Here is a 15,613-nt window from a genome sequence, read left to right as displayed (position 1 = left end):
AACTCATTGGATATGACACACTGTGTTACTTTTAATTCCACATGGGAATAAATAAATCCATAAAAAATAAACATTTTGACAAGTCTGAATTTAATGATTTTGTAGAACATCATTTCATACAAAAAGCTATCATGTTCTACATACGCAGTAGTCAAAGTTCAAAGTGTGTGTGTGTGTGTGTGTGTGTGTGTGTGTGTGACAGAGAGAGAGATTTTTGGGGGTGTGCACATGAATGTGGTGATAATCAGTCCCAGGCTGCTGAAGTTTGGTGATATGGTGTCATTATTCGGCCAGGCGAGTGCAGAGTCTTTGGCAGAGATTAGGACGGACTGAAACTCTAGCCTGGCCTCTGTGCCATACAGAGGAGGGGAGAGGGGTCAGATGGATTATTACTGGCTGTTTCAGATGTTTATTATTCCTATTCTATCTCTAACAGCTGAAAATTGAAGAATTAAGCAGCAGCCTGGGGGATCAGTGCGGAGGGGTTAAATCCAGCACTTTGGCTCCTCAGAAAAGACATTTCTCAGCTATTTATGCTCTGTGCTACCACACAGTTGGGGTTTGAGTCAATGGAGGAAGATAGAAAGCAAGAAACTGCTGAATGGGATTCTTTTTGTTTACTTCTGCCTTTCATTGCTGATCTTCTATCAGTTAAAAAAACACAGAAAAGATATCTCTTTAATATCTCAATTTCTTCTCAGTATATCATAGACAGCAATGAGATTAAATAGAGAAAATAGAGGATCCTGATTCACAAATGTTACTCCTGTCATAAAAAGGTTCAGAAGTGATCTCAATAAATGTCACAAACTGCTCAGATTCAACAAGATACAAATTCTGCCATCAAAATTCAAAGATTTCAGTATGAACTCAAACATAAATATTTATTTAAATTATTGAAAGACCAAATTATCCAATAAAGACCAATTATTTTTAAAGAGAGAAACATCTGCAACATAACTGAAAACATGAAATATCCTAAAATATGAAAGACTATCCAATAAGCAATATGTGTCTAATAGAATAATGGCAATGTATCAAGTTTCTGCAATAGCAGGGGGAATTCATTTCAGACTGAAACAGAAAAAGCAACTGGACTCTAACATTTTTACGCCTTCCTTTCCCACAGACGCCCAGTCACGTCCATGCAAGGCTGCTAATCTGGCTGAGAACATGTGACAGCCCACGGAGAAACATGAACTTTCTGTGTAGTGCAGCAGGCATGGCGTTTAGGGCAGCACATGGGTCACCTATGATGAATTTAGATTTTACCATTCCAAACACAATACACATGCTCAGTCTAGTTTAGACTGGTGCAGCCTTGGAAACGAGTCATTGTAAACTAAAAAAATAAATTAAATCAATTTGATCCATGAGATACTAGTCACATTTGGTTATATTGTGTGTTTTTAGAGTTGTGTTGAAACCAGCTTACAGAAATATTGCAAACTATACTCACAAAGACTTCAGTGGAAGTATGTGGTTTTAAATGGTCTTGATTAGAGTGCAAATGCTCTTCTGGCTGAAAGAGGAGTCAGATGAGAGTGCTTTAGACCTCTAATTAAAGACAGAGGTGGGCTAATCCACTAGCTGCAGGGTCCAACTTTGGTTACTGTGGCTAACCACTCGCATGGTTGCCATTCATGTGTGACTAAGAGTCTGTGTCTATTAAATATAGCTATCATTTCGTTTATTCACATAATATAAATGTTAGTACATTTATAACTCACCTACCAATTTAAATGTCATACAGAAAAAAAGTTATTTGGTCAATGGCAGGGTAATTACTAAAACTAAAAATAAACGTTCACTGAAATAAATTATATATATATATATAAATATTTTTTTTTTTTTTTTTTTTTTTTTTATAAAATTTCATTTTATTTCAGCTAGTTTCCAAAGCAACATTTTTATTTTTATTTAGTTTAACTTGTGCTAAAATAACTTAAGTTAAAACTATACACATTTATATATATGTATGTGTATATATATATATATATATATATATATATATATATAGACACACATATACATATACATATATATATAAAGTATATCTCAATAAAACTAAATCAACCAACACTGGCCCTAATAGAAACTTTGTAAAATAAAATAAAGTAAATTTGATAACACACTTCAAATGGCCTCTTTGAAAAATATAAAATTATTATATCTTCGGTCTCAAAAAAAAAAAGGAAAAAAGTTCTAACATACACACACTTGTCTGTGTGTCATTTGCATTTCTCAACTTTCTCTACATCATAACCTTGAACTTTAATGTATTTTATGTCATAGACATTGCTCTTTGCACTTCTCGAAATCTAATCTAATCTAATCTAAAACAGTCAGAATCGTCAAATCTCAACAGAACATGGCGCATAAACATTTGAGTTTTTCCCCCCTAGGCAACATGTGAACAATAACTTTTGGGCTGCAACTCTGTGTCACTTGAGCTCCTTCTGTCCATTCAAACCTCCACTGGCCCATTGTGCCGGGATAACATTTCCACCAGCTCTTCCCTCAACAGCGCCTGATGTCAGGAACTCTAAATATAGCTGCAGCTCTGAGTTGGCACGGATGAGTCACGGACAGAGAGATGGACACATTCCAGCTCGCATACACACCAGCCGATTCTCACTTGCATGATTCATGAAGTTCACAGTTGCCACTTATCCGATCAATGTCATTGTACTTGGCAAATCACAAAGTGCCTGTTTACCATTCAAGGTCCATACTTTGTTTACATTGACTTTAAAAGGCATAAACGCAGCGTTATCTAGTACTGTTGATTTCCTTTCTGCTTCTCTGTGATTGATAGTTTCAGAGCAGCGAGTCGGCCAACATATTGATTGGATATTTTTCAGTTTGCAAAAAAAAAAAATTACCGGTCAGGTGGTTTGTCTGATGCAGAGCGTTAAGCAGCAGTGATCAATGGTTAGAGAATCTGTGGCTGAAAACATTCACCTATATGAAAATTTTGACTGACATGAGCACAATATATCTAGCAAGACGAAGGTTTGATGCTCTAGCGGAGAGCCTGAAGCTGCAATAAATTGAACAGGCTGAAACACTGGGGGGGGGGTCGCTGGAGCCAGAATGGCGTCTGGAGAGAGAGACGGAGACACTGATACAACCCACCCACACTGCGTGGAAAACTTGGTGGTGAGCCATATTGCTGGTGCCTGTTAGCCCAAGGCTGTCAGTAAAGCTGACATCAGCATGATCTTTATAGTCTATCAATAAATGTGTATGTATTTGAATCCTATGCCATAGCAGGGTTCTCAAGTCTCACGCATTGGCCGTGAGACACACGCAATTCAACCATTTCACACGCTCACATCGTGTATTTCTCACGCTGAAAAAGCAATGCCAACCAAGTTGTCCTGTAAACTTTATATATAACGTTGTATACAAGGCGCAGACACACAACGTGATGGAGAAGGTAAGTTGGAAGAAAGCTTGTGTAACATTTTTAGCCTAGAACATTTAATATATAGCCCATATACATTATTATTGATGCAGTCAAAAGCTCTACAACTACTTTGCAACCTGGCCAGAAGCTTTGGCTCAGTTTGGCTAGCTTACGTTATCTGAAACTAAGGGAAATGTTAAGGAAGGAGTGAATGTATTTCTTCATTTTATTTTAAATTGTATATTATACTGTATTAATAGTCTTTCTAGTTACATTAAGCCAAGGCTACATGTATTAAAGCAGAGTGCTCTGGTTAATATTTTATATCCTGTCAAAATAAGCTGGAGTGTGTACTCTTGTACGTACACACACACTGCAAAAATATTTGGTTTTTTCCAAACAGTTTGGAGCAATTTGTTATATTTTTATCATTTTTGTATATTTGTAATTTTGAATATAACATTAAAGAGTATATTTGATGTGATAAATTGCTCTGTCATTTATCAGATTTACCAATTGTTAAAATTTCTATTTGTGCTGGTTAATTATGAACAATGGGTCAAATTGAGGGGTGGGGGCGGGGCTCCATTAGGGCTCCTCCCCTAACCGCATGTGATCTCACTCCAAGCTTTTGATAAAACTTGAGAACCCTGGCCCTAGACTGCGTTTGAGTTCACCATCTAGCCCAAGAACAAGCACAGAAACACCAAGGAAAGTCTCAGGATATTCCAGAACACCGACACAACTGTGTAGCAACAAAAGCCGGGGTCTTGTCCAGCTATGTCAGAATTTCCAATGACAATGAATGTCACAAACAGGAGTCCTCATTTAGGATTTTCTTAGCAATTTAAACAATGAGAAACAAGGGCAAAAGGTAAAAACTAGTCTAAAAGAGACTAGTACATTTAGAATGAGGATAAATGGGTAGTAGGTATTCAATAATTAGGGAAGTTGGCATTATGACATACTCTATACTTTAAACAGCATTTTGGTTTAAATTGAGTTATTATGCTTGCAGCTTTTATGGCTTCATACACATTTGTGTAGCTTCTCTCTCTGTCTTCTCTCTCCAACCGTATAACAGTGAAAAAACGGAAAGCCAGAAATTAAAAAAATTCAGAGGCTGCATCCTTCAAAGGCCGATAGCATTTCCGCGACACGACGATGACTGTCCTAATTTGACGGCTGCTTCAAATAAGTGGCATTTCCCATGAAATGAAGGATACAACAGACAGATCCTTCGCGGCCTTGCCTACCCCAGAATTCATTGCGCGCCGCCAGTGACGACAGAATTTTTTGAGACATTTTTACAGAAATTTTCATCAATGGCAGAGAAAGAGTTAAAAGTAATGAAAGCAAAAAAATTATTAAATTACTTAAATTATTGATGATTAACAATGCTTAAAAAAGGTTACAAGGTTTTTCTGGCAACATTTTACAAAAAAAGTTACATTTCAGTTGAATATATTTAGTAGGTATTAAACTTGTTGTTGTCGTTGTAGTTTACAGTATTTTCTAATCTAGGCCATTTAAAAATAGATATTATTGCTTATTAATTCATTACATTAATTTATACAATTTGAAAATATTAAAAATCCATTAGTATATAGAATTTGAAGTTTTGTTCATTGCTGTTACATGTTAGCTTTTGCATTTATAAATGTCAACAAATTTTTTTAAAACTAAAATCTAGATGAAATAAAGGCCATATACACGTAATGCATGAACTACAAATACAAATGGATTTCTGACTCTGAAGGGATATAGAACTCCTTAGAAGAAGGGGGGGGGGGGTCTGATGACTGAAGCAAATTGATCTGTTCAATAAAGGTGTTTCTTCGTATCAGCAACCTTTTTTTCTTTTACTTTTTTCTCCTTTCAATTGCTGACCAGCGGAAAAGATAAATGCACCCAATTCAGCCTCTAGCTTTCTATCCGGAGCTCACATTAACTTTGTAATAGCTTCTTTCCTTGGGAGGCAAGATTCCAATTCAACATTTCATGTTATATGAATGAGAATCCTATAAATGCCAATACTTATGCACATATATTTTCAGCCCACGTCTGTCTCATTGGTGCTCCTATTGAAGCTCAGATGGAAGCAGCTGCAACAGACATATTCAACAGATGTGCCAAGGTCTGTGCAAGTAATGTATGTAAACATATCCATAGACATATATAGCTCCTTATTAACACATCCAAACATTAATGCCTCTGAAAACTCTCCTCTGGTAAGATCATTCCATTATAGACACAATGAATGCAGGCCCTTCAAAGCAAATGTGCCTGAAAATATGGGGAAATGCACATTTAAAATATCAAAATAAAACTTTCTGTTGGCCATTTGATCCAAAAGACATGATAATTGGTCCAACAAATGTCCTTATACTATAGAAACTGCATCTCAAACCTGCACAGAGTGCTGAAATGAACACAAGAGGTGGGCAGAAATGGCTTGAGGCATTTGGGATCCCCATGCGGTCCTGGAAGGAGGGCCGAGTCTGAAGGACACTTTCTCTGTGTGCGAAGGTGCTAATTCAATCACGCCGTCAGTCTCCTAGTGTCCGCCTTCCTCAGTAATCTGCCTGTAATTGAGTTCCCGATCAGCTATCCATCAATAATTTATTTGATCCACAAAATACAGTGACAACACAGAAGCCGGGGCGGAGACGGGATCCATTTGGCCAGAGCGCAGAATCTATTAGTGGTCCCAAAACTGTTCATCAGCTCCCCTAAGTGCCATCAAACTTACAGTCCAGTTCTTTTAAGCTTCTGTCATAAGCTTACACAACTGGGAAAAATGTCTTAGTCATTAACTACCAGTCTATTTAGAAATATGTTTCATAGCCATGTTCCCTGGAAGTAAGCAAAACAAACTGTTCTTCTGTAAATCTCTCGAAGCACTAATATGTTTGATAATGTTAGTGGATTGCCTATGGCTTTAAATATACAGAGGGATCCAGAAGTCTGAGACCACATCTGTCAAAAACCTGACAATATAGAAATGAATAGAACACAAAAAGAAATATTTAATACTAAAATCAAATACTACAAGATTCTGAAATTCATTTAAAATAAAATGAAAAAATAATAAAACAAATAAGAGTAAGAGCAAAATTTAAGAATATATTAAAATACTACAAAGTTCGGAAAGTCCCTTAATAAAATAAAAAATAAAAATAGAAAAATAGATGCAATAAGAGTGGAACCAACATTTAAGAATACAGTGAAATACTGCAAAAAAAGCAAAGCATTAAAATTAAGCATTTTCACTGGTTGCCTCAATTAGTTTTTCACTACTCTTATATATTTCTATTGATTCTACACATTAAATCTAAGCAAATATTGAGCAAAGGTCGTCTTCATATGCATGACACAATGCAAAGCTTTGGTGAGCAGACAAGATATCTACTGTGAGTGTGAGGCCTTGCGAGTTCAGTATTATAAGACAGGCTGATAAATAGTCAAATTATATACGATCAATATTGCGATCCCTAAAGCAAATGCATTACTCACAAAGGCACGTTATCTCACATAAAAAGACCAGTCTCTCAGCACACCACACTGACATCTCCCATACTCTTAGGCACCAACTAATGCTGTTTTCTTGCACATGACAGTGCTGTTTCAAGGTTAAACTGTACAACTGTCTGAATGATTTTCAATTATGCATAGCAAACCCTCCTCCCCCAACTAGACACAGAATTGCATATCGTCGTCACTACGCATTGCTTACCAAAGCATGCATACACCGATTGATAGCTGGACATGATTTGATCCTGTAGCATTCAACTTGTACCACTATATTCTACATAAGGGCCTCTTATGATATATAGCTGATCACTTTGTCCCTTTATCCTTCAGCCAATTGAAATAATAGTTCATAAGCCTCCATTACATGACTGCCCCATGGCTCATGTGCACCACACTGCAAACATTATAAGAGCCATTAACATGAATTAATCTCTGAAAGTGACTTTAGGTAAGGTATAGACTCGAGAATGAAATTAGGTAAAGGAGAGACTATAGAATAGTCAGGGGATGGGAGGAGGTTCTTACCGTAACCATACATTTAGCTATACTGAATATGACAGTAAAACAGAAATGTCCATTGATTTCTGTCAGTGGTGAGGTGCAAATTCATTAGCACTGAATTCTGTACAACATGGTGGTTCCTGGAATTGGCCTTGTCTCAAATCATATCACAGTAATATCTTTTTAAATAGAAAGAATGCTTACAGAACTCAGGATATACTGGGAAAATATGTGTGTTGGGCTCAAATGGACAGAGTTTCTCTCGAGTCATTTCCTGATTCTGTGAACCCTTCTCGCCATATTTCATGGGCTCTTCCTTTCTGTCCTATCAATGTAAAAGGGTAAAAGAAGCAAGAAAAATTTTGGAAAAAAATATGGAAAATGTATTAAATGTATTACATGTAAAACATGTTTTGTATTGGATTTAACTGTATATTTTGCATTCCAAATAATTACGAGAGGATATGTTTTTCTGTGGAACGCACATAAAAAAATTAACTACCATTCAAGTGCATTGGGTCTGTAATACATTTTTCCAAGAAATTTATATACAAGACGCATAAAATTTATATTTAAATGAATGGTTTCTGAAGGATCATGTGACACTGAAGAATGGAGTAATGATGCTGAAAATTCAGCTTTGCCTTCATGAATAAATTACATTTTAAAATATTTTAAAATAGTTATTTTAAATTGTAATAATATTTAACAATTTAATTGTTTTTTTGAAGAAATACATGAAGCCTTGGTGAGCATAACAGACTTTTTCAAAAACACAAAAAATCTAACTGAGCCCAAATATTTTAATGGTAGAGAATATTTGAGGAAATGTTACGCAGCTCTTGCTATAGTGACTTTAGCGTTCAAGCTATAAGGGACGGGGGGAAAAACAACAGCAAAAAAACACCACCATAAAATAAGTCTCTACAATAGCCCATGTATGATGAATAGACTGAAATTAAGCATTTTTAAAGGATAATCTTTTTAGGACTGCTCAAAGCACTATAAACTGTCAAGAGCTGCATAAAGATTCTTTAAAAAAAGTCTCCTTTTGGGTTCCCTAGAAAAAAAATAGCATACGAGTATGAATGACATGGTCACTATGACAGCATTTACATTTTTGTCCGAACTGTCCCTTTATTTTACATTAATGTCACAGAGATTTCACCACACAGATATACACAGAAAAAGCAAGGGAGAGAGAGAGAGAAAATTAGATGTAGCTCAGCTCTAGACAGCTCTACATCATCCCTCACACTCCAGACAGGCAGTGGTGCTGCAGCAGGATAATTTAATCTTTAAACTGCTCGTTCTTTAGCCGCTGTCAGGGTCGTGTCTGCCCTGACATTGTAAGGCTGCCGTAATTGCATTTGCGCTGGAACCCAGAGATGCAGCATCTTCAGGCTCTATATCAGTCAGAGGAATGTGTCTCTGGTCAGACTGGTCCAGCGGATCCAGAAACAACCTGATCAGACAAACAGATGGCTCTGTGGCCACCCCCACAGCACACTGAGCGCTAGACATTTGCTTTAGAGCAAATAGTCATTGTTCATGAGGACAATAATGTCATTTGTCTATTTCAAAAACATCCCTATCACATGTATGTATATATATTTAAAAGAACTATCGTATGCTCACCAAAGCTACATTTATTTGTTTAAAAATACAGTAAAATAGTTATATTGTGAAACATTATTACAATTTAAAGTAACCATTTTCAGTTATTTATTCCTGTGATGTGTCAAAGCATCATTACGCCACTCTTCAGTGTCACATGATCCTTTAGAAATAATTATAATATGCTGATTTGCTACTCAAGAAGCACTTAAATTATAAATTACATTTAACAATATGTTTGTGGAAATCGTGCTACATTGTTTTAAATTCATTTAAACTTTCTATTCATCAAAGAAGAATGGTCCCACTTTAACTACGAGTTACATTATTTGATGCAACACACTTATTGTGTGTAGATATATGTTTTTACAATGTACTTGTATAAAAATAAAAATAAATACATCTGTAACTACATCTACATTTACACGGTTGACCCTTCCCTTACACCTTAACCAACCTGTAAACCTATACCACCAAACCTGTCCCTAACCTTACCTGTATCCTTACCTGTATCCATACTAATGCAAGTATAGTTAAAGACAGATAATAAAAAGTGTGACCGCATGTTTTTGTAACTCTACACGTCTTTACTGTTCCTTTTGATAATTTTTTTTTAATCCAGGCTGAATAAAAGTATTACGTTACTTCCACACCAAAAAAAAGTCCAAAAGTTTTCCTGACCCCAAAGTTTTCAATGGTAGAGTATGCAAGTATATGGTTGAACTTTATTTTACAGTACGCACACTAACATGTACTTACAGTGAACTTGCCTAAGAAAGTTCTGGTAATATAAGGTAACAACATGGGTTAAGGTTAGTTTTAGGGGTAGGTTCAGACAGATTTACTGTCTGTAGGCCTTTAGTGCAATGGCCTTTAGTCAAATGAATTTGACATAATATCTGGAGAATATTATTCTCATAATGTACTAAAGCCATTATTATACCTGAGCCTGACCTACATTTTGAAGTGTCTTGAGGCTCTATTCTGGATCTGGCCACACAGGTTCTGACAAGCTTTGGGCCTGCGGTAAGGGGCGCCAGCAATTTTCACTGTCAAGAATTGTGTAATAGATTCACTTGAACACAGTGACGTCTTTGGGAAATTTTCACTATGTAGTTCTGATCTACTTTTGGACTTGACAAACTAGACTGAGTCACTCATGTCAAGCAAAAGCCCTTTTGTACCATGCTTGAAGGGCTTAGGGAAGCATGTAAACACATGACATGGTACTAAATGTGTCCAGTTAGACTGATGACAACTAAGCTATTCTTAAAGAGTCTGATTTAACATACAAAAAACTGAACATAATCCTAATCCACTTTTGTTTAATGTTTATTTGAGACAGATGTAAGCATTTCAAATTCATTACGTACAAATAGTAAGCTATTCCTTGACTATAACTTGTACGACCATCAAACTATTAATAATGTATAGCCCAGGCAGCTCGGTCATTGGCCCTGACTGATCTGCACCAAAACCTTTCGCTTACACTCTTGCTGCTCTTGTACTTGTTCATTGTGCGCTATTGATCAAGCCACAGTAAAACTTGTGACTAAAGCTTAGCCTGTGCCTCCTGAATAAATCACACTATTGACCATGCACTTATCAATAACGGTAATGACAAACATCTGTCCCCATTTTTAATGAAATCGACAAGACTTTACTGGCACTCCAACGGCAGCGGCCATTCCCAGATTGACAATCTTTTAGTGCAAAGCAGTGAAAGTAAATGCAGCAAGTGCCTGAAACCCATGCTGTAAATCGCGAGGTACATTTACTTGGGTTTATTCTACCATGCAAGCAACAATTGACAAATTATATGGTTCGCGTTAATATCAACAATCTGATGATCTGTAAGAAAACAAATGAAATTAATATAAAATGGTAAAATGAGGAAGCTTGGCTGACAGTTTCCTGTCGAGACAGTAAGCTCATGTTCCACTGCCTGTCTGTAACAATACCAGCCAGCTGACGATACGCTTCACCGGAGATGAGATCCAAGCATCGAGAGGAACTATAATACCAGTGAGATCAATAGATGGGCAGCTTTTCTGCATATCGTTCTAATGAAGAGCTTGTTGCAGTACGTCAGTGCAGTGGCCCGTGAGACAGCCTTTGTATGCATCTCTGCAAGACAAGAAGCACGACATGCCTGTCTGCGATGATGGTCGATAATTCACCATGTCTTGAGTCCGAGGACAAATGCCTCCCTTTAAAAGATCATCTCTCGCTATTTACCCCTAATATCGGCAGAAGAATATGCATATGGAAGGAGGAACAATCACCTTTCTATCAGGTGACAATGAGCAGAGGGAGTCAATACCTCTTCCTATAATAAGCATTGATCACTAAGCACATATGAACTCACTTCATCACTCACAATTGGCTGAAAAGGTTTTCTTCAGATAAAATAATGTAATATAAACACAGCTAGAGGCAGTAGGAAAATGCCGATATTACACATTACTTTAATAACTCTCTCCCTAGAGCCTGCATATCAGAACAATGGACATATCAGATTGAATTGTGGGTCAGAGAAGCTGAAATACAAAAGTGCAACCACCAACAACGCACAAATCACATAGGCCTAGTCTTCATAAGAAAAAGGCAGTGTAATATATGCTCTCCATAGTTGGATTTATAGCCCTATATCTCACTCCAGTGATTTCATAACCTCAAACGATTCGGTGAGACATATTCACAAGCTAAAATCTTTCAAGTGAGGATTTTAAGATGCAAAACCTTTTTCATTTTCATAGATTTGTAAAAGTTTTAATGTCCTAAGATGCGCCTTGTTCGATCTTTATTTAGAAGGATTTCAAATACAAAGCTAAATAAAAAATTCTGCTGTAAAGCTTTAAAGCTCGCCCAAGCATCTCCATCGTTTCATTGTCACTCTCAACTGGGTTCTCAATTCATTTAGTGGATGAAGCCCCACAGACAATGAAAAACTCATAAACCACAGCTCCCCCTCGAATATATCCACACAGGAGGAACCTGAAGGCTTTAAAAGTACAATTTCATTATAGCTAGCTTTAGGACCTCGTGTGCCACCACTGGAATCAATTTGTTTGATATCAAACAGGAGCATCAATTCGTTTTAACCGCAAACCGGAGGCTCTTAAAAAATACCAGTTTTGCACATGCATAATTATAAACCAGTATAGTGATCAAAAACCACACAAGCACAACTCTCGGCACATTTGAGCCTGCACTGCCTCCAACCAAATAGTTCAGATAACTGCATGACTCTGGAATGTATATGGTCCAGATACGTGTGCAGTGAAGTTTGCTACACCCATTACGGAGAGCACTGCACAGCGTCTTATCAGAGCGCAAATACTGCATAGTCCAAACGTGGAAGCCCTCAAACCAATTCACTCAAAAAAGGCTTTTCAACAAACACTCCAAGGTCAAAGAACGGCCACAAAGACAGCTTACTGTCAATGATGTATGAGCCACATAAGAATGTCTGCATAATGGCCCGAATACAGATAATTCAATAGCATGACTGAATAGAAAACTATATATTTAAAAAAAAAAAAGTACTGAATTCGAAAAATGCTCAATAAGAAAAGCTTATTGAATCATATTAGAGGATAAAATAAGCCAAGAGATGTTTTGGCTTACAGCCTTCTATGGTGTACTGATTTTTTTATTTTTATTAATTAATTTATCTTTTATTTAACCAGGAAGATTCCATTGAGATATCACAATCTCTTCTTCCAGGGAGACCTGGTCAAGATGGCAGCACAACAAACAAGAACAAAACAATACTCAAACAAAACAGTTGATAAAAATAGGATTAAGAAAACCACTTACAGGACTCTTTTAAAACAGATTCTAAAAATATGTCTGCACCTCACACAAAACGTAAAGCCACATGATGAACAGATTCACGTTTCCTTAATAAAGAACGATGACGCATGCATATAAACAAGGTCACCATAATCAACCATAGATAAAAAAGTACTCTCCACCAATTTCTTTTAAGCGATAAAGGAACCCAAATTTTGGTTTAATCTTCTTCAGCAAATGATCAATATGAACATTAAAAACTAGTTTTCCGTCTAACACCATATGCCTAAATATTTATAAGAGCTAACTCATTTAAAATATTTGCCATCTAAAGTTGAAATCTGTTTTCTTAGAATGAGTAAAAACATCTATTTTGTCTTTTTTTTATTTAAAACCAATTTCAGTTGTAACAATGAATGTTGTATTACCTGACATATGCATTTTGTAAGTTCAAAAGAGCTTGATTTGAAGAAGATGCTGCTTATAAATAATTGTATCATCGGCATACAGATGTATATTAGCGGAATCCACTTCTAAGCCAAAATCATTGATAAAAATAGAAAACAGAACAGAAGCTAAAATGGAACCTTGGGGAACTCAAAAAGAGAATTATAATTTTCTAAACTCACACACTGTGTGTGTGTTCAGAACAATAGCTTTTAAACCATTTTAGTGCAGTTTTGCTAATACCTATAGACATATGTTTCAGTAGCAATAGATTATGGTCAACTGAATCAAAGGCTTAGAGATCTTACTGCTTCTTAGATAATGTATAAGCAACAATAAGTATTGTCAGTTGTTCAGAATTAAAATATGAATTACATTTTTCTTAAAGGACATTCGTTTTGAGTGAAAATAGACATTCTGGGCCTCGACACCTAAATCAGCTGGGAGAGTGCAATAGTTGCACTGAATTGATGAAAAAAATATATACGATAGACTGAAAGAAAAGTTAGTTGTACAAGTTGTAAATGTGGTTTACAATTCTTCAATCCTTCATGTAGGAATGGTAGATAGAACCAATGCATAATGACTGATGATGATAACAGAACAATGACTGTGTAGCTACTTCAACAGGATCCGGAGGGGGAAATCACAAAACTCTAGTAAACTCTATTTTCCCATTTACGGGGCAAAGCAGATGAACAGTCCCCCTCACTCCCCGGCAATCCTGTTACCACAGGGATTTGTTCTGGCAGCCCAGTAAAAGATTAGTCCTCCAGGAGAGTGAATGGACTTGATTAGCTAGACAGCATTTTAATGGGATTGTCAGAAAGGCAACAATAAATCAGCTTTTGTGATTAAATGGGCGCTCCAGTAAAAGTTGTATGTCCACAGATCAATAATTATTGAATGTTGCTCTCGCTCACACTATGGAGGCGGTGAATCTAACCCAAAATTCCGGCAAGCTAACGACAGGCGGCAGCATGCGGATTCCACTCGCGCGATTATGGATGCATATATGCATGATGGTGGCTGTGGGTGTCAAAGAAACAGAAAAGGCCATGAAGATTTAACATGAAGAGTACCATGAAGAAAAGCAAAGTAGATATGAGAAGAACAAGAATAAAACATTGGTAAAGTAAAAGAAACAAAAATCAAAAACTATATTGGTAGGGTGAGCTCATTGAAGGAATAGTTTACCTGAAAAGGAAATTTGTCATTATTTAAAATGACATTTAAAATGTGTCCATGGAACATAAATAAATGAAAGTATAGCTTTGAAACTCTAAAAATTACAAAAAGTACAATAAAAGATTCATACAAAGTCCATACAACTCTAGATTTTAACTAACCTCTTCAAAGTCATTGTTAAGTCACGTCCCACTGCATACTAGAAAAGAGCAAAATCCTTGCTTGACCACCGTTTTCTCTCTGAAGGACGTTTTGTTCCTCGTATGAAGAGCAGCTCAGATGAGCCTATTGTGAGGTTAACCCTGAAACACTTACCGTGGTTTATTTGCAAAAACAGTTTTTCTTTCATAAGACTTGCAGATTGCAAGGGTAAATGCACTCACAATAGCATTGCATTTCTGATCAGAAAGCCCTGTCCAGATAAATGGTAAAAGAAGATATGCAGCAAACAGCTAAAAGAACTGCTTATGAATCTTGTGCATTATTATTGTTGCACAGAAAGAAAACAGAAAAGAAGATATTTTGAAGAACTGTTTTTGTCCATAAAATGAAAGTCATTTGGGTCCAAAAGTACCAAAAAAAACCACACACATTCAAATATCAAAATATCTTTTTCTGTGTTCCACAAAATGAGGGAAAGTCAAACAGGTTTGGAAAGACATGAGGGTGAGTGACAGAATTAACATTTTTGAGTGAACTATCTGCTAACTTCTCAAATGATGTTATCTCTTTGCTACCTTGGAGAAAGAACTGCAAAATTAAAAATCTCTCATTCCTGATTTTATTTTCTTATGAGACCATTTCTACCCAGTGTCTAACCTGCCATGTGGAGGTCATCGTATGGAGAGTGTCTCTCTGTCTCTGGCCTGTTGTTTGTAATTAGGTGTTTAAAGGACAGACTGAACTCCAGACTGCATCAGTCTACTTCTGCATTCCTTCAGCTTTGATAGCACACTTTTCTCCGCGTCTGCCCCTCATCATCCTATCACAGGGGCTCCCTCCGTCTGTCCTCCCTTCGGCACGCAGGAATCCTTCGGCTCTGGACAGTGTTTCATTTGCCTCAAGCCTCGTCCTTGATAGCTTAATGGCCCCACATTGAAGAAAACATGCAGGGAG

General features: G+C 36.6%; 1 protein-coding gene across 3 annotated transcripts in view; it reads right to left on the bottom strand.

The window, feature by feature from the left end:
- fignl2 (fidgetin like 2) overlaps window positions 1-15,613 on the bottom strand; it is a 51,569-nt gene that overhangs the window by 19,994 nt on the left and 15,962 nt on the right. For 2 of the 3 annotated variants that reach the window (XM_079588139.1, XM_079588140.1), the window contains one exon: window positions 15,317-15,577. The exons of the other annotated variant lie outside the window; for it this stretch is intronic. The gene's annotated coding sequence lies outside the window, so the exon portion shown is untranslated. The remainder of the gene's footprint in view (window positions 1-15,316; window positions 15,578-15,613) is intronic. 3 annotated transcript variants of the gene reach the window in all.

This window comes from Phoxinus phoxinus (genome assembly GCF_949152265.1).
Source record: "Phoxinus phoxinus genome assembly, chromosome: 18".
Classification (NCBI taxonomy): Eukaryota; Metazoa; Chordata; class Actinopteri; order Cypriniformes; family Leuciscidae; genus Phoxinus; species Phoxinus phoxinus.
This window is presented reverse-complemented; position numbering and strand designations above follow the sequence as displayed.